Here is a 26,571-nt window from a genome sequence, read left to right on the forward strand (position 1 = left end):
TCAGTCCCTCGGGAGAGAGGGGGGTTCTGGGGTGTGACCCATGTCCTGGATCTTGATCAGAGCACTGGTGACATAGTATGTTCCGTTAGTAAAATTGTATGGAGCCATATAATTAATGATAGGGGAACTTCTAGGGTGTGTATTGTACTTTAGTAAATATTTTCAGGAATTCCCATTTTCCTTTTTCTGACCAGAAGTTCTGATCAGATTGGAGTCTCCATTATATTCTTATACAACCCTTTGACCTTTATTTGTGCATATAATTTTTTTTCTGATCTTGTTCTTCTATTGTAAATTGCGTTTTCCTTGGCACAAATTTTTTCTCCTTAGTTTATAATTATATATTTTACATTTCAATATATATACACAACCAAAATGCTATCCAAAATGCTTTATGGAAGTAGACAACGTAGAGGTAAATAGATACTCTTTAAAGTGGATAAAGCCTATTTTTTTTTCCTCTGCATCCTTCATGCCTGGCACATAATAGCTGTTCAAGTAACACTGAAAAAAAGAAAAGTCTATCTGTAAAGGAAAAGAGAAAAAGAGGCCAAAAGGAAATGGAGACCTTAGAAGTCAAGAAAGGGTTCTTTTTAAGATGAAGGAAACCTGAGTGGGTCTCTGAGGATGTTGGGAAGAAGCCAAGAGAAAAGGACAAATTGCAGATGGGGAGGGTGATCTCTGAGCCTTGCTCCCAGGACAGGAGAAGAGACGGAAGACACGAAGGGGAGAAAGTGTCTTAAACAGGAGAGACATCTCTTCTTCAGTCTCCTTGACTGGTTTCACCTCCTCTCTTTAACCTGTAAATGGTTGTAATGCCTCAGCCTTCAGTGCTTAGTCCTCTCTACCCATCATCCATCTCCTGATGATCTCACCTGACACAGCTTTAAATACCATCTGTACGCATGGCTCCCAAGGCTGCATCCAGCCCAGATCTCTCCTGGGCAGTCTCAGGACTGCCCACTCAGCATCTCTGCCCGGATACTCAACAGACGTCTCAAAGTTAGCGTAAGAAATATCAACTCCTGATCTTCTCCCAAACCTGTTCCACCCACAGTTGTCCCCACTGGAGGCCAAAGAAGCTTGAGTCATCCTTGACTCATCTCTATCTCACACAACTACCTAAGTCATCAGCAAATCTCACTGCCTCCATCCTTAAAAAAAAAACAAAACAAAACCAGAATCCCAGCACTTTGCACACGTCCACTGCTACAACCTCGTCCAGCCACCGTCCCCTCTCACTGGGATTCCCTAATCACCTCCCATCACCTACAATCGTTCCCCAACACAGTAGTTAGAAGAATCATTTTTAAATGTCTCTCCTCTGCTCAGAAACCAGCGCAAACTTCCATCTCACTCAAAGTACAAGCCAAACCTCTTAAGACGCCTCCACGAGCATCATTCCAGCCAACCTCCTGTCCCCATCCCGTTCGGGATTGTGCACACCCAGGCCTGTCACTGTCCTGGCCCCCCAGCCTCCTTCTCTGCTCTATTTCTCTCCACAACGTGTTCCATACAATTTACAATTTACCTTTCTGTGGCTTATTTTTTGTCTACCGTGCTGGATGAAAGCTTCACAAGAGCAGGAGTTTCTGCCCGGCTTGTTCACTGCTGTATCCTCAGCGTCCAGCACGCAGCTTGGTGTCTACGCTTCGTGCTCAGTACATACTTGTGGAATTCCCATCTTCCCAAGTGATTCTCTTTCCATCTCCCTTAGAATAAAGTCCCCTCCTTTGCGGGCCCCCAGGCCCTTTGGGCTCCAGCCTGTGCCCACCTCTCCGGCCTCCTCTCCCACCACATTGCCCTCCGGAACACAGCCGGATGGAATTCCCTGCCACCCCCTCAAGTGGCTCATCCCCTCTGCCCAGAATGCTCTTCCAAAGCCACGTCTCTGGGGACTCATTTTGGAGGTCAACCAAATAAGTGACCCGAGCCCAGGTTAGGGCAGGTCCCACCGCTGTGCTCCACGGTCCGCCGGACTCCCGCCTCTCCCAGCCTGTACCGTCCACACGGACACCCTCTGTTCACCTGTCTGCCCCCCACCTGGCGAGCAGAGGTGCTGTGACTCTGGGGCTGACGCCCGCGGTGAATGCGGGTGGTGGCGGTGTTAGTTCTGACGATTATTACTACTATTGCTATTTCTATTATCTGTGATAAATATGCATTAAATCCATGACTCTCCCCCAACAGGCACTGTCTACCCCTGGATCAACTTGCTGATTAACTGACTGATCTTTTGATTGACCTGTCCTACACCCCAGAGTGACACAGCCTCTTTGTCAAAGAGCGGCAGCGTGGGAGCAGCCCACAGTGAGGGGAGGCGGAGGCCATCGTGACACTTGGCACGCAGAGTGGCTCCCAGAACACGCCTGGAGTCCCCGGGCTCCCGCTGCAGGGCCCGGTGCAGGAGGTGCCTTAAAATACGGCTCAGATTTCCCCACAAGAGGACACATTTCCGTCCCAATTTATTACAGTCCTGGGGCTCTTTGATGTGCCTGGCTCAGCTGCATCTCTGAAGTAAACTGAGTGGGCAGTGGTTTCACTTAGCCATTAAATGTCACCTATGTTGAAGGTGACATGGCCACAGACCATCATGTATTCATTCAATAAACTTTCATGTAGCTTCACCGCCCTGCCAGGCCCCGTGCGAGCCACCGGGAGTGCAGTAATGACCGGGAAGAGGTCATCCCTGCCCGCAGACATGGCGCGGGCCAGTGGTCAGTGAAGGAGCCACTGGAGCTATTTAAATACTTCCACCCTTCGTGTTATGGCTGGTTTGCCTCACTGAGGGCGGCTGCCTTCACCGGAAGGGGAGGACGGTGTCTCTCGTACCTGCTGTGTTCCCAGACTGGAGCAAAATGACTCCCTTTCACCCTGACGGCTTGACGTGTCACAGATGCAGAAGCTGAGGCTCAGTGACATTAGGTAACTAGCCCCGGCCACACGGTAGTGAGTGGTGGAGCTGAGACCCCCACAAAGCTCTGTCACTCCCCGAAGGCCCCGTCCTTTCCTCTCCACCACCCTGGGGGAGTGAGGGCCCGCCAAGGCCATTCAGGGAGCGCCCGTGGACCACAGAGCTGTACAGAGTTGCCAGGTCTAAACAGAGTCCATTGGCATCTGTTTATAGCTCCTTGAAAGCCCATCCAATCAATGTAACACACACACACACATACCATTAAGTTGAAAAGGAAAATTGACACCAAGGAACAATCTACTTATTTACTTACTGTGAACGGGCCCCGCCAGTCTGAGGACACAGAGACACCCAACCCAGGCCTCTCCCTGCCTGGGGAGGGGTTCTGTGAAGCCCAGGTTCTCCTGGCTGCCTCTAGCAAGTGGAGGAAGAAGGGTGTTGACTCTTGGGCAACAGGGTCTGGAGAAGCAGAAGGCCTGTGACCATGAGGCCCTGAGGGGGTGGAGGGAGAGGGGAGGAGGAGGGGCCCCTCGCTGTGTGAGAAGCGCCCAGGGTGGACTCTGTCTGTGAGCTCAGGGAAGTCACCCAGCTTGCCTGGGCCACAGTCCCACCTGCTCGGAACTCCAGGAGAGAGCCTGACCCTCGAGGACGCCACTCATGGACCAGCTGCAAGCAAAGCCGGGGAGGGTACCAAACCCACAGAGCCCCTCCCATGGGCCTCCCCCAGCATCCTGTGGGGCACTGCCCTCTTCCTGCTTCCACGAGCCTCTCAGTTTGCGGGGAACATCTCTCCCCGGGTGCCTCCCTCAGAATCTCCAAATTATGACCCGAATCCACTGATGGGCACAGTGATTAGGAATTCCACCAAGCACTTCATTTGTAGGCTGTGAACAGTCTCTCCTCACCAGAGTGTTTCTGCCATGGCTGAGAGTTTTATTACCCCGAGAAGACGAATCACGGTGCACCCCTGGTTTCTGAGAGGCAGAGATGCTGACTTCCTCAACACTCTCCCAGAGAAAGTCCCCACCTCCTTTGCGGGGGGACTGGAAAGGATTTAGCTGCACGCATTATAACTAAGGCTCATGTAAACAGCTCAGGACTCCGCAGGCAACAACTTTGGGGGGAAATCCCCATGCCCGTGAGCTAGGTTTTGGCTCAGATCCCTCTCCAGACTAGAGAAGCAATGTGAAATCATCCACAGTGTTTCAAAGCCCCTGGAAACATCAGTAAAAGTGCCTTGCCTCCTTAGTACCTTCCCAGGGCTGGGGGGTTGCAAGCCCTGGGAAACCTCTCAAAGCCCACGGACCAGTGTTTTGGTCTCCTGGGGACTGTTCCTCAGGATGATGAAAATGGCTCCCTCTGCCAGGGCCTGGCTTTCAGGGACATCTGCGAAGTTGTGTCAAGCTGATTAAGAGGAAACCTTTCCTTCGGGTAGGACTCGAGAAGCGCATTTCACCCAGAAGGATGCTGTGGGGGCGAAAACAAATCAACGAAGGATTTGCAGATAGATGTTCTCTGGGCCCGAGTACAATTTACAAAATGCAATGAACAAGAAGATCAATCTCCTCCCTCTCTCTGCCAGGCTAGAGCCGATTCCTGAAGAAAAACAACTCTTTGCCACAGAACCTTCGACTCAGCTAGGAGTGAGTTTCCTCAAAAGGCACAAGGAAAGGGTTATGAATTCCTGAAATCCTACAGCAGGCGTCTGAATCTAGCAGCATTCAAAGTAAAGGGTGGGGGAGACAGGCGGCGCCGCACCGGTGTTCCTGCCGGGACAATTTACACAGAGAAAGTTGTATGAAATGAGTTTTCCAATGACACAGGAGAACAGCCGCATGGCCATCTCCAGACTGACCGAGAGGTAGGTCACTGATTTAAGAAGCAAGTCAAGTCAGGGTTCTGCCCTTTCAATGCTAACCTGAGGGAGGGGACCCAGCTGGGAGGAAATGGTCTCGCAGGAGCCCGAGCTTGAAGAAACACGTTTCCCCGGCCCCTCCAAGCCACTTTGGCAGCTAGGTGAAGCCAGGGCCAAAACAAATACATCAGGAGCTCCCTCCAGACCCCCGACCCCTCCCCTTCCTCCGAAACCCATGAAAACTTGATTTGTCTCAACTAAACACAAGCTGGGAAATTGGAGAGGAGGCAGGGGGGAAGCAGGAAGGAAAGAGGGGCCAGGCAGCGTCCATGCAGTCAGTTGTGTTATTGATTTAGAGCCACACAAGCCCCAGAGTGCCATCGACAAGGATCATACCTCCTGCTGATCTCGGGGGAAATTCTCCAAGATCCATGGCTGGGAGTTAAGGAGAATCTCTAAGCCATCAGGAAGGAGCGGAGCACTGCAGCTCCTCAGAATGATGGACCAGGGCGAGCTTTAATTAACAGGGTCTGATGCCTCTTCTTTTTTGGTAACTGAGCAGATTTAAAGGGCTAGAGTCCCAATTCGGAGGGTGCCGGTGTTGTTCCTGCTGCTGCCTTTGCTGCTGCTCCGGCCGCTGCTCCTGGCTGCTGGAGCAGCTTCCTGCAGACCTCTCTCTTCAGCAAGGAGATGGAGCCATGAAGGTGGAAAAGGGCAGCCGGTAACCCCAGGGGGGTCTTGGGCTACATGGTTTGAATCAGAACCACAGGGCTGTGGACCTAGGCGCTGCCCAGCCAAGGGAGTGCAACGTCCTGCACATTGGCTCCGAGGCCGGGGAGAAGGGCTGGGCTCCTTGCGTGCAGGTGACCTCAGGAACACCCTCTCCAGACGTGGGGCTGGAAGGACAGTACCCTGGCCAGGTGGGCGGCGTGGTCTCTGCTGTGTGCTCCTGTCTTGAGAGTACTGCTGAGTGATGGCTGCACGCATGCACACACATCTGCCTCTGCCCCTGTACACACACATACACACACACACACACACACACACACACACACACACACACACACACCTGCCCAAGTCCACACATATCTGTCCATGGACACATACATGCATGCCCATGTATACACACACACACACACCTGCCCAGGTACACACACATGCCTATCATCCAGACAATCCCAAATACAAAGACACATGACCTGCAGCCAGACGCCCAGTCCATACACCTGTATTTTACAGGTAGATCGATAAGGGAAATAGTTGTGACACAGAGTGTAGCTAGAAGGGAGCCAGGTAAGGTGATGAGGTACAAGGGAGGAGCCCCCGCCTCTCTGGCTGCCTTCCCGGGAGCAGGGCTGTGTGTCAGGGATACTTTCAATTCCAGATCGTGACCCCCACAGACCCCTGGCCACGCACCCTCTTCCCACCTGCTCCTGCTGCCTATCTGTGAAGCCCCATCTTGGGCAAGACCTCACTGCCTCACTCTCATGCTAGCCTGTCCCGGGCTTGGCATCCTTACAACAGAGTTGATTTTTCTTCTGTGATACTTCTTCAGCCAATACAGCAGCGCCTTCTGCGATATTTTTAATACCATTTCCCCTAGCAAGCGCTCAAAAGAAATCTGGCCAACTGGGGCTCAGCAGACTCAGAGCCTAGCCTTGGAGTGAGTGCCGAGGGGCGCCCGGGGTGGGGGGAGCTGAGCTGTGGGATGGGGGGTGAACTCCAGATCCTGCCCAGCTCTGCTAACCAGCACAGCGGCGACCCTCTCCCATCCTGAGCCTGGATTTTCTCCTTCGCGAAATGGCAGTGTTGAACTGAGCCAGCGGTGCTCTTCAGAGAGGAAGCAAAGAGGGAGACACGTGGTCTTTTAGAAAGTGTGTTTCATTGTTCGAACACCAAGCCGGACCAAATCTTCTCGGCCGACAGGGTCAGCCCACTGCAGAGGGCAACTACTGAAAAAAAAAAAAAAAAAAAAACAAAAAAAACAAAAAAAACAAAAAAAACAAAAAAAACAAAAAACCTAGAGAAACACTATGCAGGATAATCTCCAAGGGCCACGGAGGCAATGAGGGATGGAGGTGGGGGGACATGCCCTCCCTGACTGCCACCTCTCCTCTGAGCTGCAGATCCTACACACAGCCAGCTCAGGGGGGCAAAGGTCAGGAGAGCACTTCCAGTTCCAGCGAAGCCTCAGGCAAACTCACTGACAGTTACAGTCTCTCCCCACCTTTCCTGCAAATCTCTCTCTACGCCCACTTCACCCCGACTCAGCACTGTCCTCTCCCCCTCAGATGCCAGCGCCCTCCAGCCCACGGGCCATAGAAACCTTCCTGGTGAAGAATCTGCTATCATCCACTTAGATGTCAGCTCCGTGTGATTTCCTGTCTCCATCTTCCAGGGAGACCTGCATATGGCATCTTCTCTTGCCTTGAAATAGAGGGAGTGAGGGAATCAGGGAGATGGGGGCAGGAGGTGAGGTGGGAGATGTGTTCCTGGCATGAAGAGTGTCCACACAGACTCAGCCCCGAGCCCTCTGGCACCTCGGGGCGTCTCCCAGGAAGGTGGGCTCTGGGGTCGAGAGGGCTAACGCAGCAGAGATGCACCCGAGGAAAACCACGCGACAAGTGTCTGGGGGGAATGGGATTCCAAGTCCCACTTCTACTACCAAATCCTTGGGATCCCTTTCCCAGTTTTCATTGATAAAATCAAGCCTCACATTTTTGAGACTGGCAACAAGAGACCGCTCCCGTGGGAGGAACGGTGGCCGTGACACCCTTTGCTCGGGGACCCCAGAGCACCCTCCCCATGGGACCAGGGCTACCACCGCGGTGGCCTCGTGGGCCCCAGAGCCCCCTAACACCACAGGTCAGGTCTTTCCTCAGCTGTCTCCACAGTTCCTCAGAACAAAGGTCTATGGGCCCAGAGAGTGATAGGAAGCGAGGCCCCGGGGCAAGGACGGGGGCTGACTCAGCTCTGCCCCCGTGGGCCCTCGGGAGGGAAGGTCATCCCAGGCAGCCACCACCAGGAAGTGCCCTCGTGATGATCCTGGCCTCTCAAATCCAAACCGAAGGGACCGTGGCCTGAGAGAGGAGGTCCACCGTTGGTACCCCTTTCGCACAAATGATGACCCGCCTCTTCTCCAGTAACTTACAAATGGGGATATCCTCCCTCCTCACTCCTGTCTGCAGGAGCTTAACGTGATCTGACTTCTGCAAGATGAGCTTATCAGAACACAACCCCAGGAGCCTCACTCTGCAAGGAGCGGGACTTTGTGGCACCCCGGAATTGGCCTGTCCCCAGATCTGCTTCTGTGAATCTGGTTATTCACCCTGGCGCCTCAGCAGAGGCCAACTGCAGACACGCTGCCCTGCTGGGCCTCGGCTCTCAGGCCACTCTTCCCAGGGACCCCTGCCCGCTGGCTCCCGGTAGGTTCAGTCAAAGGAGGACTCGAGGGGGATGGGAAGGCCGGGAGGGAGAAAGCGCAGGGGGGTGGCTCCTGCCCCCAGCTTCCTTTGCTACTGTTGAGACCAGCCTCACTGCACCCCTTCTGAGGTCCAGCACCGGCTCTGCCCGCCTCACAGAGGTGCCAGCACAAGCTGGGCCATGTTCCCAGGGGGTCAGAGCACCAGCCGTCGACACTTCATCCCCTACCCCTGCGTCGCCTCAGCCATGATAGTCCTGCTGGATTGATGCCTCCCTCAGGCGTCTGAGTCCCTGCCCAGTACGGCCCCTCTTAAGCCAGATAAGACACACTTCTCTCTCTTTCCGCAGCCCTAGAGATGGTAGCTGTTCTTGCAATGATTAATTCTTGGACTGTTTCAGCTTCCTAGTTCCTGTGTAACTAATCCTCTGTGTTAAATACCATCTGTTTGAAATATCTACTGTGGTTTTGTTTCCCTGACTGGACGAGAATTTTCCTTGGAGATCCCAACTTGGAGTGTTCTGATAGTCATGATCAAGTCAGAATCTGAACATTCTGGCACATACCACGTGTTTGGGAAATAAATGTTAACATTTGCAGGTTAAAAGAAATTACAAGGGAGAGAGTCAAGTTTTAAGATCATTCCTCATGTTGGAGCCCATGGGCACATCCGTATGTTACATATTTTGTCATTTATTACACCAAGTTTGCAGAGAGCAAAAAGAGAAAAACTACACTCCCGGTCTAATTTTAAATCTACTGGATTCAAACCAAAAGATTCTTAAGGTGCAGCTTAGGAAGTCAACCTCAGGAGAACTGAACAGAACGCCAGCCCCGCAGGGAAGGACTTGGGGTAACTTACACATGATCGTTCCGCTTACTGCTCAGCTATGTTAGGTGCTTTAGGTAAATCTTTGTATATTTCACCAATATTTTGGAACCTGGACCGTGCTGACTATCAAGGAATTGGAGAGTCTTAATTCATCTCTTATTTCATCCCCCTGGAGGTCTGATCTGAGAACAGAGAGCAAGATAAAATTGTTCCTCTTCTACGGGCAGGGGTAAGAATGCGGGGAGAGGGGGTAATATGTTTCTGTGGTCTGTGACATCACCTTGACCTCTGCCCACTCTCAGGATGCCACGTCCAGTCTGGTCAACGTGTGCTACCCTAGAGGTATAGTCCCACACCATCCCCTCCTCCATTCCCACTGCTGCTGGCTTCGCTCAAGCCCCCTTCTCTCTCAGCTGGTCTCCTACAAGAAATTTCTAAATGACTCTCCCTGCTTCCGTCCATTCACAAATAGTGCCCGGGGTCCTGCCAGGCACGGGAAATATGGTAGCAGACACGGGAGATGAAGCCCAGCCTTTGGGGAGTTCAGGAGCTCGAGAAAGATAAACATCAAGCAACTGCAAAGGGGAATGTGGGCAAAGAACAAGAAAAGCACAGGGTGACTGCCAGCTCTCCTCGCGAGGGCTGACTTCCTCAGTGGGACCTGGGGAAGGCTCCTGAGGTGGGACCCGGCAGACAAGCAGGTCTTGATGGGATGGGGGAGTCACTGACAGACAGGACAGGCTCTAAGGCACCAAGCACCAGGCACGGCTGACGCCAGCACTGACCAAGCGGAGAGACTGGTTCGTGGTCAGAGGGAGAGGTAAGCAGGGGGCACCCGTGAGACCTGAGGCTTCAGGATACGGGACAGAGGAAGCTGCTACTACGGGGCTAAACTGGATCGGGACGTGGTGAGATGCACCTTTGTAAACGATCCTCTATCAATATGAAATATCTAAGGAATGTGTGGTACAACCCAAGTAAGCACTGCAGGGAACGTGAACAAGGGTTTGCAGCAACTGGAGCACAACGGGAGCGATGCTTCTGAAATACAAAACATCGGCTACCCGTGGTGTTCAGGGTAAAATCAAACTCCTGAATCCACCCAAAAGGCTCTTTGTAAGCTGCGGGCACTTTCATCCCCTCTCATCGCCTCCCAGATCCCCTCCTAATGCACATCAGTCAGCTCTGGCCTCATGAAACCACTTGCGACTCCAGAAGAGGCCAGCCGCGCATATCTCTGGGCTGTAGCACTGCTGTTCCCCCAGCCTGGAATGTCCTTCCTTGCTGCCCTGGTGAACTCCTACTTATCCATCAAGGCCCTACTCTGAGGTCACCTTCTCCGGGAAACCTTCCACCAAGGGCCACCTTTCCTCCCACTGCCGGCAGCCAGGGGTACCTACCTCCCCAGTAGCAATCACCACACTACAGCGATTTTCCCTCCCACGTGACGGTCTCCCACTCCATAAGGGCAGCAACAGATGTCCGTCCCCCTCCTGTTCTTAGTGCCTGGTACAGGGTGGTCCCCCAACAAATCGTGGTTAAGATGGACCAGATAGAGTTCCACATTAACAAGCTAAATGAGCTTAGCTCCCCGGCGTAAAATGCACACTTTGCAAAACTCACGCCTGTGAAGTTCGAATAAAATGTCAACAATCTGGGAGCCACTAATGGCCTACAATCAAGGAACGGTCTGCTCAATAAGTAAATAGTTTGTATTTGTTAGAATAAACCACAAGTAATGATTTAGTAATTTTCTCGTATTTCGCACATTAGTCAAATTTTCTCAAGTTGTTCCACTGTGTCCCTGCCCGCAGAAGTAGGCTCGACCCACCCAACTCAAGGACGAGAGGCATCCTGGAGGCAACTGCTCCTCTTGGCTTCCCTGTGAGTTGCTAAATCAAGGGAAATGTACAGGGTCCCAACTTAAAGGAAAAGCGTTCCAACATGGCACGGCTTCCTGTGCACGGCATGGGGGCAGGCAAGATTCAGAGCCACCAGCTCACGAAAGCGCCAGAGTCCAAGCACTAACGTACAGCCTTCTCCCACGAAGGTAAAAAGGTTAAAGTTGGAGATAAAAATCCCCACGCTCACTGCCCCACGAGAGTTTTGCGACCCCACAGGATGAACTGAATAAACGTAAGGTCCTGGTTAAAGTTGCGCCTTGAGCCCCAGATCTAACTTCGTGATCAGCTCTTCCACCCTGTTCTCTGACAGACCACGGCAGCCTCCGTGGCCACACTGACCTGATGGCTGTGGACTTGGTGCAGGTGTTGCTCTGCCGCCTGCAGCCCCCACAGCAGGGCACAGAGCCTTGTCTTCCATGAGCCCAAGTTCAAGGGCTCAGGGGGTTTGCAAACAGCAGAAGCCACGCCCTGTTGTTCCCTCCAACCACCCTGATTCCTCCCTCTCCGCGCCCTCCTCCTCCTCCTCCCCTCTGTCTATCCCACTCCCTGGGCTGAGGGGGCGGCACACCTGTGCCACACTGCACCTTAGAGAGGGCACGACAGATCCAAGCATGAACTGGGCACACGAGAAGTCGTTAGTGAAGTGTGTCCCCTGAGCATGTGGGCTTTGGGCCTCAGGGGCCCGTCTAAGTCCAGACACAGAGGCGCAGCCGGGGCAGACACTGGGTTCCCGGGCAGATTTCCTGCAGATGACAAGTGGCTCGCAGCTGGATGGACAGTCTGCTCCGTCCACCTGACCTGGGGCATCAGCAGATGTGAGTGGCAGTGTCATTTCCCTAAATCACACTGCTGTCACTTGGCAAGGCCATCTACTGACGCTCAAAGACCCAACTTCCTCTCCTTATCTCATAGCCGAACAAGATGCCAAACTCCACGGTAAGACCACTGGCTTCTAAGAAAACAAACCAGTCAGACAAGCCCATGTTTACAGCCACAAGCTGGGGCCAGATGAAGTAAAGCAGAGTGACAGCCACCATCCCAGGATCCTGGCTCCACACACAGAAAACCCACTGCGGAGAGAGGGCTGCAGTCAAGCCCTGAGATGCTGGGTGCCAGCCAGCCCTGCCACCGGGATATTTTCCGGCCAAGAGATGGGAGCCATGCAAGGAACCTCGAGCAGGGATGGGCTGGGGGCCGCCCCGATGCCCAAAGCACCCACTCCCCTCCCTGAACCCAAAGACGCCCCCATGTGGCTCACTCCAGCCCAGCCACTTGTCATAGTCCTCTTTGAGGTTTCCCTGGCCAGAGTCCTTGTTAAGTTCCAGGCAACTTCTACACAACTAATGCATGCTCTTCACTGAAAGTTAGAAAGCCCAGGGAGGGGGTCTTCTCAGATGCCACCATCCAAGGGTCACCTCCATGAAAATTTATTTCCATTTACGGCCAGTGAGAGCCTGGCAAAAAGCTTCCTTCCCCACTGCCCACTTCTTTATAAACCATGACCCGGCCCTAAGGCGACCAGGCTCTGAGCCTCTCCTGGAGGACCCAGCCCGCTATGCCCCACCTGCCGAGCCAGCCGGGAGCAGAGGCTGGGCCACAGGGCTCAGCGTCTGCTTGGGCAGGCTGTCCTTGGAGGCCGAGACTGGACCCCCCTCATTTGCCTTCTCAGGTTTAAGAACTAGCACATTTTCAGGAGGTAAAAGACTGCCTTGGAGCCATTTCTTCCAGAAACTCAGAGGACTCCAAGAAGCCGAGGATGCTCACTGGAGGATCAGAGAGGAGGGTCAGCACAAGTTAAAGGGGAAAACGCGTAAGGCCTGAGGCTGCTGAGTGCAAGCTGGTCGGGAAGGGGACAAATCTGATCTCTTGCTGAGTCCCCACCTCACTGTTGGTCACAGCAGTCTGCCCCCACTCCCCACTCCCCGGGGTGGCTGTCGAAGGGGCGAATGCTCCTGGGGTCCCGCTTCGACTTTGAGAGAGAGGCCGTGGAACACTGGAAACGTGATTTGACTCAAAGGACAGAAAACTGGTCACGTCAGGTTCTGTCGCGTCTCTGTGTAGCCAGGAAGAGCTAGGTATGTCTTTATTGGGTGCTGCACACGACGGGACTCGGGGACACAGCTAAAAGCCAGGGCAGAGCTGGAATAATACTACTTTGCAAAATAAATTAAAAAAAAAAAAACAAACCCACCATCCCTGTTTTGTATGTTATCATCCCCCAGCCCACCTAGACCACAAGCCCCTCAACAGTAATAAGAAGAATAAAGAGCCCGTCCCTCAAATTCATATTATAATAGCGTCCAAATAGCAGTACTGGACACATCCACCCCAAGGGCATCCCACTGCCAGCCCCTCCCTCCACGCTAATCCCACATATTCCCGGCTTTTCCATCTTGTCCTCTGTTTCATGTGGCCAAGGCCCACCAAGGCCTGAGGCTAAATCTTTCTTGGCGCTCCTAAGCCCGTCTGAGTGTTCATTGAACTTGGCAGAGCAAAGCCCACTCTAGACTCTCCAACTGCAGCCGCCCCAGGTAATAACGCAGCCGGCACGGCTGACTCCAGCACTGGGAAGTATATCACTCAAGTAGAGTTTGAGCGGCATCCCCAGCTCCCTTCCTCAGCCACAGGAGGCACAGTCACTGCTAGGATGGCTTACGGCTCCCGCTTGGATTCCTAAGGTCTAGTCCGCGGGATGGATGTCATCACATAGCAAAGGTGCTGCGGATGGGAACCACCAACATCCTTCATCCCAAACTGGGACTCATCCCGTATCTGAGAACCTCCTGGACAGAAGTCAGGAGTGGTACCACATATGGCAACCCCAAGGCTTTCCAAGAACCTCCAATCCCTCTTGAGGTCTCCACATCTACCTAGGGTCCAAAAGGAATAACCACTGGTACCTCGGTCCAGCTAACGCTTCAGAAGGCTATCAAACCAAACTACCCCGCACAAAGCACAGGCAGGCACCTCAGATGCCTCTCTGGTGTCTCTACAAGGTGAAAGAGGGAGGGAGTTTGGGGATCAGGGCACAGATGGATACATTCCTGGATAACTTTGATTTGCTCTTCATGGCTTAACTCAGACATCACCGCATCCAGGAAGTTTTCCTTCATGTACAAGGTTAGGCTCCCGTTCTCTGTGCTCTCAAAGCATCATGCACTTCCCTTTCAGACTTCCGACACCACATTTTAAATGCCCAATGGCCTGTCTGCTTCCAAACACACACGGGAGTTTGCGCCTAGGGGCTGTGTCTTACTCACCTCGATGGGAGGCTGCAGCAGCGATCCCGTGTGTCTGCCAGCGGCCTGGCTGCTCCCAACCCCGAACTTGAGTTTTAAGACCTGGTCTGTGTCTATTTGCACTGAGATTAACAGCTTCCCACCCACCCCTCATGCCTAATTGCTGCAGCCAGGGGAAATAAGAAACAGGAATTGAAAACAGAGTTCTCCAAGGCCAAACCAATAGGAGAGGGTTTTGTAATGTCACAGACAAGGTTGGGAAAGAGACAGACACTCTCCCAGCATAATAAAGTCCAAAAATTATGCTAGCAGGAAGACATGAATCTTGTATGTAGATCACTGAAGTCTGTGGGCAAGAGAGTCACACCTACAGTATAAGTGATTTGTTGTTTAAAATAGTTTGGAGTGATCATACAGGAACAGAAAGAAAAAGCAAGCCTCCACCCAGAGGGCAGGGTCCTCTCCCTTCCCTTGTCTGACTTCCAGGCTCCAAGTTTCCACCTCGCTCTGAGCAGCAAATAAAATGAATGGGACTCTAATAACTGACAAGGAGCTGGGACATCCCCAGCCCAGGGAACAGCCCCCACCCAGGGAAGGAGGAAAGCAAAAGCAGAGAGGAATGAGGATGAGAAACAGGCCCAGGTCAACCAAGAGGACCTCCACCTACAGGTCCAGGCAGGGAGACTCATGCTTGTTATGATGTGGGGGTTGGAGCTTTTCACTTTAAGGCCACCATGTCCACCCCTCGGCCCATGTCCACCCCGGTTCTGTGTAGTTTAGGTTCTATCACAGAGACCTGTATTGGAGAACAGATTAGACTTTCCTTTAGGTCGTGTGTGTGTGTGTGTGTGTGTGTGCGCGCACGCGTGCGCACAAGGATGAACAGGTACTTGCCTGGCAGAGAGAAGGGACTAGCCTTCCTTCAGGTCAACATCAGGCACCCAAGACACCTATAAGGTCACTGACATGGAGGTAAGAGGACCCCTGGAAGCGGTGTGTGTAGTACATACAATACAGTATATTATATGTAGGAAGTGCGGGATGCTTTGAGGACACAGAGAAACGTGACGTCTGTGTTGAGCTCTGAAGATCAAGTAGAAGTTAACCAGAAGCATGTCTGTGAAATATCCCCCACTCTCACCCCCAGACAGCAGCTACAAGCCCTCCTGTGGGTCTAGGATAAGAAGACCAGTGCAGGTCACACACCTCAGATATGTCAGAGCCACTCGATTCCCCTAGTGAGGCCCCAGAGCTCACAGACCCTCTCACTTACCTGTGTTCCTGGAGGAGGTCTTGGTCCCTTTTCCTGGAGCTGCCAAAGTGGCCCCAATCCCACGAGCTGCACTAAGAAGATGGATTTGCAGTGTCTGCAAAGTCGGGGAGCCCTAGTCCAGAGCTGGCCCCAGCCCGGCCCCTTGGAGCCCACTGAAGGCGTGCCAGACCCCGGCGAGGCCGGCTGCTCGGGCTGCAAGGAGGAGAAGCGAGCCACGAGCTCCCGGGAGCCTGGCCAGACTCCTCGGGCCGGCCAGGCAGGTGGAGGAGGAGCTGGAGAGAGCCTGACAAAACCTCCAGAGCAGCAGATTAACTCCTGAGGAGCCACAGAATCAGCGAGGCTGACCCGAGGAGCCCCTGCAGAGCTCTCCCCACCCACCCCGGTGCCTGGGTCGGGGTGCGCCTCCCTCTGGATCTGCCCCTGGTTAACTTGCTACTCAAATCCGAGCTGGACTTCGTGCCCCACCCCCATCCAGCAACACACCCTGGGGAGAGTCCCTGGCTATGGGACTGGCTTACTCTGATCTTTCTTTTTTAAATATATTTTGTTGAGATAACATTCATACAACATAAAACCAACCTTTTTAAAGTGAAGAATTCAGTAGCGTTTAATACGTCCACAACGTTCTGCAACCACCACCTCTATCTAGTTGCAAACTATCTTCAACACCACAAAAGGAAACCCTGTACCTGTTACTTCCCCTTCCTTCCCGCCCCCAGCCCATGACAGCCACTGTCTGTGCTCTGTCTCTATGGATTTGCCGATTATGGATGTCTCATATAAATGTAATTGTATAACATGTGACCTTTCGTGTCTGGCCTTTCACTCAGCGTAAGGTTTAAGGTTCATCTACGTTGTTGTGTGAAGTTTCACAACCTGATTCCCTTCTATAACCAAACACTGCTTCACTGTGTGTATACAGCACAATTTGCTCACCCATTCACCCACTGATGGACGTTTGGCTTGTCTCTACCTTTTGGTCGCGGTAAATAGTGTTGCTATAAACACTCAGGTACGAGGATTTGAGTACCTGTTTTCACTTCTTCAGGGTATAGATCTACGAGTGGAATTCGGTCATATGGTAGCTCTATGCTTAACTTTTTGAGGAATAGTCAGTGTTTTCCATGGTGGCTGAACTGCTTTACATTCCCACCAGCAGGGTACAGGAGCTGCAAATTCTCCACATTCTCACCAACACTTACCTTCTTTTTTTCTTAATAGTCATCATTGTGGCTGTGAAGCGCAGTCTCACTGGGGTTTGATTTGCATTTCTTTAGTGACTGGTGATGCTGAGCATCTTCATGTGCTTGTTGGCCATCTGTGTGTCTTCTTTGAAGAAATGTCTATTCAAATCCTTTGCTCATTTTGGGTTTTTTGTTGTTGTTGAATTGTAAGAGTTCTTTATATATCCCGAATCCTTATCAGACATATGATTTGTCAATATTTTCTCCCATTCTGTAGGTTGTCTTTTCATTTATATTGTTCTTTGATGCATGAAAGTTTTAAATTCTGATGAAATCCAATTTATCTATTTTTTCTTTTGTTGCTTACACTTTTGGTATCATATCTACCTCTTAATTCCCTTCATCTATTTCACCTCTCAACCCTCTCCCATCTAGCAACCATCTATTTATTCTCTGTATCTATGAGTCTGTTTGTTTTGTTACATTCATGCGTTTGTTTTTTTTTTTAGATTCCACATACAAGCAAGATCATATGGTATTTGTCTTTCTCTATCTGACTTATTTCATAATACCTTCTATATCCATCCATGTTGTCATAAATGGCAAGATTTCATTTACGTATGACTGTGTAATATTCCATTGTGTATATATACCACATCTTCTTTATCCATTTATCTATCAATGGACACTTAGGTTGCTTCCATATTTTGGCTATTGTAAATAATGCAATATTGTAAATATATGCACATGGCGGGTGCATATTATCTTTTCTAATTAGTGTTTTTGTTTTCTTGGGGTAAATACCCAGCAGTGAAATTACTGGATCATATGGCAGCTCTATTTTTAATCTTCTGAGGAAACTCCATATTGTTTTACACAGTGGCTATGCCGTTTTACACTCCCACCAACAGTGCACGAGGGTTCCCTCCTCTCCACATCCTCGCCAATGCTTGTTATTTCTTGTCTTTTTGATAACAGTCATCCTGACATGTGTGAGGCGGTATCTCACTGTGGCTTTGATGTGCATTTCCTTGATGATTAGTGATGTTAAGCATTTTTTCATGTGTTTCATGTGTCATATGTTGGCCACCTGCATGTCTTTGGGAAAAATGTCTATTCAGATCCTCTGCCCACTTTTAATTATATTGTCTGTTTTTTTTGATGCTGAATTGTATGAGTTCTTTGTATATTTTACATATTAATCTTTTATCAGATGTATTGTTTGCAAATATCTTCTCCCATTCAGTAGCTGCCTTTTCACCTTGTTGATACTAATCTTTGCCATACAAAAGCTTTTCAGTTTTATGTAGTCCCATTTGTTTATTTTTGCTTTTGTTTCCCCTGCCTTAGGAAATGTATCCAAAAAATACTGCTAAGACTGATGTCACCCTTCCCAATTTCAAACTATACTACAAAGTACAGTAGTCAAAACATTATGGTACTGGCCAAAAAAAAAAAAAAAGACTCATAGATCACAGGAACAGAACAGAGAGCCTAGAAATAAACCCACAGTTGTATGGTCAGGAGACAAGGAGGCAAGAATAGACAATGGAAAAAATACGGCCTCTTCCATAAATGGTGTTGGGAAAATCGGACAGCTGCACGCAAAAGAATCAAACTGGACTACTTAAACCATATACAAAAATAAACTCAAAGTGGGTTAATGACTTAGATGTAAGACCTGAAACCACAAAACTCCTAGGAAAAAAAATATAGCCATGCACCCTTCTGCTGTGATGGGGCTGTCTGTGGGCATCCTGGGAGGTGGGGCTGGTTCCCCCAACCAGGTCATGCCTCATGCAAGGGCTGGGGGCCTACTGGAGGGCCAGGCAGGCTTCCTGCATTACTGCCTGGTCCCCACGGCCTAGGGGTGCCGCTACAGGTCTGACTTTGATATCACCTGCTGCGGGGAACCCTCCGGCCCGTCCCACCTACTGGGCCAGAGCCCACGCCGGCCCCAGCCGAGCCCCATGCACCCATGCTGAGCTGAGCCAGCTCCCCGCGCCTGTGCTCGCTACTCGTCACCATCAACCAAAGCTGCCGAGGCCGCAGGGGACCCGCCTGAGTCACAGTCCTCCCTACCAATCCCCAAAGTAACCTTCCCAATGATCTCAGGTACCCTCTAGCCCCGCCTCAGCGGGGCATCCCAAAACTAAGACTGAGAATATGGCTCCAGGCTCTCCAGTCCTGTCACCACTCACACTTTCACAGGGATTTCTGGCAACATCATCGGCATCAAAGTACGACTTTCAAAGAGTTAACATTGTTCTCACGCAAATACATAATGAAAACACATCAAAGATTTATATAACTTATTAATGAGGAGATCAGAGCACTGGGTAAAGCCGATTCAAAAAGCATTTGAGGAACTGGGTATTCACAGGTTTTTGAAAAAAGAATAAAGTTGTTAGGTTAGACCCGAAACTGGTTAACGTCCTGATAGTTCAATAAAGACTTTAACATTTGGATTTATCTTTCCTACCAGGCAAAAATCAATTGCACTTCCACTAGGAACAACATAACAAAACAAAACATCATGTTAATATGTAACTCCCCAATATCTGGGTTTTCAGCTGACGATGAATAGGGAATCAAACAAAGGTACATTCCCCTGTAATTAAATGATGCTTGGGGGCTGTACAGCAATGCCCCTGTGTGATGTTGAAAGATGTTTTCCTTTCTTTAGCTTATTTCCAGGATATAGATGTTTTTCTTAACTCTGTGGATGGGCTGTGAAGGCCTCCGTTAGACATTCCTCTCAGGGAAATGTCTTAAAACGCAGACCTGCCGAGTTTACAACCCTGCAGTGACACCTCGTTTCCTTCAAGGACAAAGCCCAGCCCCTGGGCAGGACACCCACAGCCCTGCGTGCACCGAGCCTTCACCAGCCCGCCCGCTGCCACCTCTGCACGGGCACCCAGCACTCCGGCCATGCAGACCCCCGAACACACTGGCCTCTTCCATCCTTGACTTTGCCCAAGCCTCACTGTTCCCTGAACATGAAACGTTCTTCCCCGACTTGTTCATCTGGATTATTCCTGCGCTGACTTCAGGACATGCCTCAAGGGATGTTTATTCCAGAAATTCTTCCTCGACTTGTTTAAACCTGGGGAATCCAACCCGCTCCCTAATTTACAGTGGCAATTCTGGCTGCACTACCAATTACCAGGGTTTTAACACATGCTAGTCTTTGTCCTAAGTAATTTATTGATCTTATCCCATTTAAACCTTTCATAAAGAGTTGAGCAAAGATCCTTTCACCCCACCTTCCAAGTGAAGATCACAGAGCTGGAAAGTAGCCAAGGCAAAGACTCAAACGCGGATCTTCCAGATGCATAACTGTGTTTGTTCCTCTACTCTGGAGTACTTTATTTTTCACGCTGTTCACGCCGATTTTCCTGAATTCAAGGAAATGAGTTTCATGGCACGTATCCCCTGCACAGAATGCCCAAGAATATCTGAAAATTGGACAAGCCCGGCTCCCGCAGAGAGATAGAAAGGACCCAGAAAAGGAGCATCTACTGTGGAGATGCTTGAGAGCCCTGGGGATTCTGGACCTCAGCTGGCAAAGCCTAGCCCTTGGGCGAAGCGGAGTGCTGGGAGCCACTTCCTGATCGAGATCTCTGAGTACCCCCCCACCCTCCACCACAGAGAGTGCAATTCTGCAGGATGCGCCCACATCACCGGAGCCCGCCAGCCGGAGCCCGCCAGCACCCTGGGGGCCTGCACAACAACCCCCTCAGCCCTCAGACACTATCAGCCTCTATCATTCAGGGCTGCTTTTCCAGCTTCTCTTCAAACTATTCATTCATTCATTCCACACAAAGACGCTAAGCACTTAACCATATGCCCGACACCATACTAGGTGCGGGAGGTGGAGGTTAGCAAATCACGCAGGGGCAGTCCCCTGCTGGAGAAGATGTTCTGTTGTGGGGAAAAAGCAACTCCATAAGTGCACGCAGAAATGTGAAATTACAGTTGGGATAAGTGCTCGAAAGAAAAGGTGCCTGTTCTAAGACTGGAAGAGAAGGGATCTGTTGAGTGGAGATCGGAAGGGGGCAGGACTGTATTAAGAGAAGCAGAGTCAGGGATGGAGGCCAGGGAGGAGAGTTCGCAGCTCGCAGGAGTTACAGGAGACCTAACTGATGTCACTAGAGGCCACCACCTTCTCTGCTTTTTATCACCTGGCCAGGAGACATCACAGTGTCTACTAGTTCCTCCCAAGACAACTTGCCCCCGTCTCCAAATTCTCCTGTAGGCAATCTCCCTGTTCCAGCTGAATTCACATAACACTTTTCTTACATCCTTACCTTACCCATTAGTTTCTAAGCTCCATTAAGACAGGGATAGTGTGGTATTCATCTTTAGATCCTCCTCAGGGCCTTGCACAATGCCTGGAACAAAACAGGCAGGAGATGAATGAACGTATGAATGATGATGGTACAACTCTGGGACATCTGTAATCCAGACATGACAAGCGCAGCCCGGCCCTTCTGGGCAGACTGATTTTAATAAAGGTAGCAAGCCCAGGGGAGGCCCTCGACATCTCAGAGCCTCGCGAGGGTGCCAGTTCCCCATCTTCAGATGACTGCTCACTGACTCCCCCCCAAATCAGTACACTGTCCTGACACCCCAGTGTGTAGGGATGGATTGTGAGTGCATCATAAAAAACTGGGTACAGAAAATAAAATCAACATTTGCAAATAATCTAATTACAATAATAAATTACAGGGGGCATATTACAGTTTTAATTTGCATGTCCCTAAAGACTGACGTACTGATCTTTTACTCACAAGCTGATTTGCCACACATACAAGTTCTTAGTGAAGTGTGTGCTCATATATTTTTCCCATTTTAATGGGCTGTTTATTTCCTTATTATTGGGTTTTGAAAGTTCTTTACATATTCTAGATATAAGACCTTTTTAACACATATGCTTTGGAAATATCTTCTCCCACAAATATGTTTCTCTATGTTGCCTTTTCATTCTCTTAACAGTATCTTATAGACAGATTTTTAAAATTTTGATGAATTCTAATTTATCAGTTTGTACTTGTATGGATCATGCTTTTGGTTTTTAATAAAAATTTGCTTCTGTGACTGGCTTATTTCATTTAGCATAATGTCTTCCATGTCCAGCCATGTTGTTGCACGTGGTAGGACTTCCTTCTTTTATAAGGCTGAATAATATTCCATTGTGTGTATATATCACATTTTCTTTATCCATTCATCTGTTGATGGACATTTGATTCCCCTTTTATGAGGTATCTAAAACAGTCAAATTTATAGAAGCAAAACACAGGTTGGCAGTTGCCGGGGGCGGAGGGCAGTGGGAGGTGGGGGTGGGAATAGGGAGTTGCTGTTCAGTGGGTGTAAATTTACAGTTACACTAGATGAGTAGGTTCCAGAGACCCACTGTACAACATAGCCCCTACAGTTAGAGACAGCGTAGTGACTTAAAAAAAAATTTAAGAGCGTAAATCTCATGTTAAGTGTTCTTACCACACACACACCAAAACAAAGCAAAGGGACACAAGGAAATTTTTGGAAGTGATGGATATGTTTATCATCCTAGTTGTGGTGATGGTGTATCCATATGGGTATATGGATGTATACATATGTCCAAACTCATCAGATTGTATATATTAAATATGTGCAGGGTTTTGTATGTAAATTATACCTCATTATGCTGAAAAAGAAAACAGGTTGTAAAGGTTTTCTCCTATGTTTTCTTCTGAAAATGTTATAATTTTAGGTTTTGCATTTAAGTCTTTGATTTTGAGTTAATTCTGCACATGATAAAAGGCATGGATTTAAGTTCCTTTTTACATAGAGACATTCAATTGTTGTAGCACTATTTATTTAATAGACTATACCAGCCTTTCTCCATGGAACTGCCTTTGCATTTCTGTTGAAAATCAACTGTCCATATAACTGTAGATGTATTTCTGAACTTATTCTATTCCATTGAACTTTTGTCTACTTTCATGCCAATGACACACTGTCTTAATTACTGTAGCTTTACAATAAGCCTTGGGATCTGATAGTGTTAGTTTTCAAACTTTTTTTTTTCTTTCCAAAAAGGATGCCTTTTATTTCTTTTTATTACCTTACTGTGGCCAGAACATCCAGTACAATGTTGAACAGAATGGTGACAGTGAACACACTCATCTTGTTCCTAATATTAGGGGAAAACATAGATGCCCTGTATCAGGTTACCTTCTGTTCCTAGTTTTCTGAAATTATTTTTCAGGAATAAATGTTGGATTTTGTTATACGTTGCATTGGTTTACTTTCAAATGTTAAACCAGCCCATCATTCTTGGGATGAACTCCATTTGTTTGTTCTCATTATATATTGTTTGGATTTGCCAAGAATTTGTTTAGAATTTTTGCATCTATATTCATGAGGGATATTGGGCTACAGTTCGCTTTTTTTTTTTTTTTAACAATGTCTTTGTCTTGTTTTGGTATCAGGGTAATTGGCTGGAACATAGTCCCTCCCTTTCAATTGTCTAGATGAATTTGTATGAATTGGTATTATTTCTTCATTAAATGTTTAGTACGTTTCACCAATGAAGATGTTTAGACCTGGAAATTACTTTGTGGGAATGTTTTAATCTACAGACTCAATTTCTTCACTAGACATAGGGTTTTTCAGGTTACCTATGTCTGCTTCAGTGGGCTTGGATAGTTTATCCTCCAACAAATTTGTCTTATATCTATATCGTCAAACTTGTAGGCAAAAAAGGTAGTTCATAATACTTCCTGTCTGTAGAATCTCTAGGGATGTTACCTCTCTCATTCCTGATACTGACAATGTACGTATGTCTTCTTTCTTTTTCTCCTGACTGGTCTGGCTAGATGTCTGTCAACTTTGTTGATCTTATTAAAAAAAACCAACTTCTGATTTCATTGATATTCTGTACTGTCTTCTGTCTTCCATTTTACCGACTTTTCATTCTGATCACCATTTCCTTTTCTTCTAACTTGCCTTAGATGTATTTTGCTCTTTGTTTTCTAAAGTCTTTAGGTAGAAGCTGGGGTTCCTGATTTAAGACCTTTCTTCCTCTCTAACATAGGTGTTGTGTATGTCCCTTTAACTACTGCTTGAGTAGCATCCCACAAGTTTTGATACGTTGAATTTGATTTTCATTCCATTCAAATGCTAATTTCATTTTTTATTTCTTCTCTGACCTATGGTTTACTCAAAAGTGTTGTTTTCCAAATAGTTGGAGATTTTCAGAAGATTTTTTCTGGTACTTAGAATTTAACCTGATTTCTAATTCAATTCCACTGTGGTCATAGAACACATTTCTATTACTTGGATTCTCTGAAATTTATTGAGACATATGTTTTATAAGTGTCATACAGATCAACTTGGTTGGCAGTGTTACAATCTTCTATATCAGTACCGGTTTTCCATTTACCTGTTTTCTCAAATATTGATATAGAAGTGTTGAAACCTTTGATTATAATTGTGGATCTATCCATTTTCATTTGCAGTACAGTTTCATCTGTTTTTGCTTCAGATATTTTGAATCTTTGTTATTAGAAGCTTAAACATTTAGAATTATAATGACATCTGGATTAACCCAATCTATTATTATAAAATCAACATTTTTTTAACTGCTGGGAATACACTTTGCTCTGAAATCGACATTTTCTGATATGAGTATAACCACACCAGCTTTATTTTGATCAGTGTTAGCATCATTTACATTTAATCTCTTTGGATTTTTATATTTAAGTGTGTTTCTTTTAGGCAACACATACTTATTTTTGCTTTTTTATCCAAACTGAAAATCTCTGCCTTCTTACTGGGGTGTTTAGATCATTTACATTTAATGTGACTACTAATATGATTAGGTTTGAGTCTATCATCTTGGTATTTGTTTTCTATTTGTTCCATTTGTTCATTAGTTACTTTTCCCTCTTTTTCTATCTTCTTGTGGATTAAGTGAGTTTTTTTAATTCCATTTTACCCACTTTGTTGGCTTTGCTTTGTTCTTTTAGTGGTGGCTTCATGGTTTATAAAACATACCTTTAACTTATGACAGTCTACCTTTAAGTGCCATTATATCACTTTGTATGTAATGTAAGAATATTACAGTTGTATTCTACGCCCCCACTCCCAGCCTATCTGCTAGTGTTGCCACATACTTTACTTTTCCACATGTAAACCCAATATTCCATTATTCATATTTTTGTTTAAAGTCAATATATTTTTAATTGATTTAAATAATACAGAACAGTATTGCATGTATAAGTAGTTACCACTTCTGGTGTTCTCCATTTCTTTGTGTAGACCCATATCGCCTTCCAGTATCATTTTTCTTCTCCCTGAAGGAATTCCTTAGACATTTCACAAATTTGGGAGTCTGCTGGTGATTGTTTCAATTTTCTATATCAAAGAACTCTCCCGCCTTCATTTTTGAAAGGTATTTTGCTTCTAGTGTGAAAGGTAATTTTTTGTTTGTTTTTTGTTCTTTTGTATTTTAGAGATGCTGTTCAACTAGCCTCTCAACTACCTTGTTCCTAACAAGAAATCCATTGTTATCTTTATCTTGTTCTTTTATATGTCACATATCTTTCTCACTCTGCCCGATTTTAAGATTTTCTCTTTATCACTGGTTTAAGCAGTTCATGATATATCTTGGTATAAATTTTTTTCTGTGTTTCTTGTGCTTTGGGCTTATTGAGCTTCTTGTATCTGTGAGTTTATAATTTTTATTAAATTTAGAAATTTTCAGCCATTACTTCTTCAAATATTTTTCCACTTCATGAAGGAGTCGCTCCGTCTTGGTCTCCAGTTACATATTTATTAGATTGCTTCAGCTCCCAACAGTTCACTGATTCTCTGTTCCCTATTTTCCTCTCTTCTCTCTGTGGTTCGTTTTGGAAAATTTTTACTGTTATATCTTCAAGTCACTTAAAAAAACACTTTTGTCTTGAAATGTCTAACTGGCCATTAATTTTATCCAGTATATTCTTCATCTCAGACATTGTCGGTTTTATTTCTAGAAGTTTGATTGCTTTTTTATTGTATCTCCCATATCTCTACTTAACTTTTTAAACATATTGAGTATCATCAATATGTTTGGTATTAATTTGAATATAATTAATTCAATGTCCAATCTGCTAATTCTAACATATTTGTCAGTTCTGCATTGGTTTTGATATTGATTTTTCTTCTCATTCTTCACATGCCTGGTAATTTTTTACTGGATACTAGACACTGAATTTTACCTTGTTGGATGATGCCTATTTTTAAATTCTTATAAATATTCTTGAGGTTTTTTTTTTTTTTCTGAAACACAGCTATTTGGTAATAGTTTTATCTAGTTGGATCTTGATTTTAAGATTTCCTGGGTGGGCCCAGAGCACTGATTAGAGCTGATTATTCTACTGAGGAGAGACATTTTGCACACTCTACCAAATAGCTCATGAATCGTGCAGTTTTCTGTTCTGGCTGGTGGGGGTAAGCTTTATCTCCCCAGTATCTGTGACCGTCAAGCATTGTAGCCTCTAATCCTTTCAGATGGTTCTTTTACCAGCTTTGGGTAGTTTTCTCACACCCATGCACCAGTTAGCACTCAGCTGAATTCTTGGGGGCTGTCCTCCGCAGATCTCAGGAGTCCTCTGAATTCGAGCCACTTTCATTGCCCCAAACTGTCAGCTATCTCTTCTCAACACAGGGAGTCTGCCAGCTCTGCCTGGCTTTCCCCTCCCTGCAGTGCTGCCTGAATACTCTCTCAAAGGAGCATCCAGGTAGTTACAGGGCCCACCTCATTCTTTCCATCTCTTAGGGATAACTGTCACTTTTGGCTGATGTCCACTGTCTTGAAAATGTTACATCTATAGATATATAATTATATATCTCCACACAATTATATATATACATTTATATATGTATGTGTGTGTGTGCGCGTATATATGCTCATTTGAGT

Source organism: Camelus bactrianus, chromosome 18 (genome assembly GCF_048773025.1).
Source record: "Camelus bactrianus isolate YW-2024 breed Bactrian camel chromosome 18, ASM4877302v1, whole genome shotgun sequence".
In the NCBI taxonomy this organism is placed as follows: Eukaryota; Metazoa; Chordata; class Mammalia; order Artiodactyla; family Camelidae; genus Camelus; species Camelus bactrianus.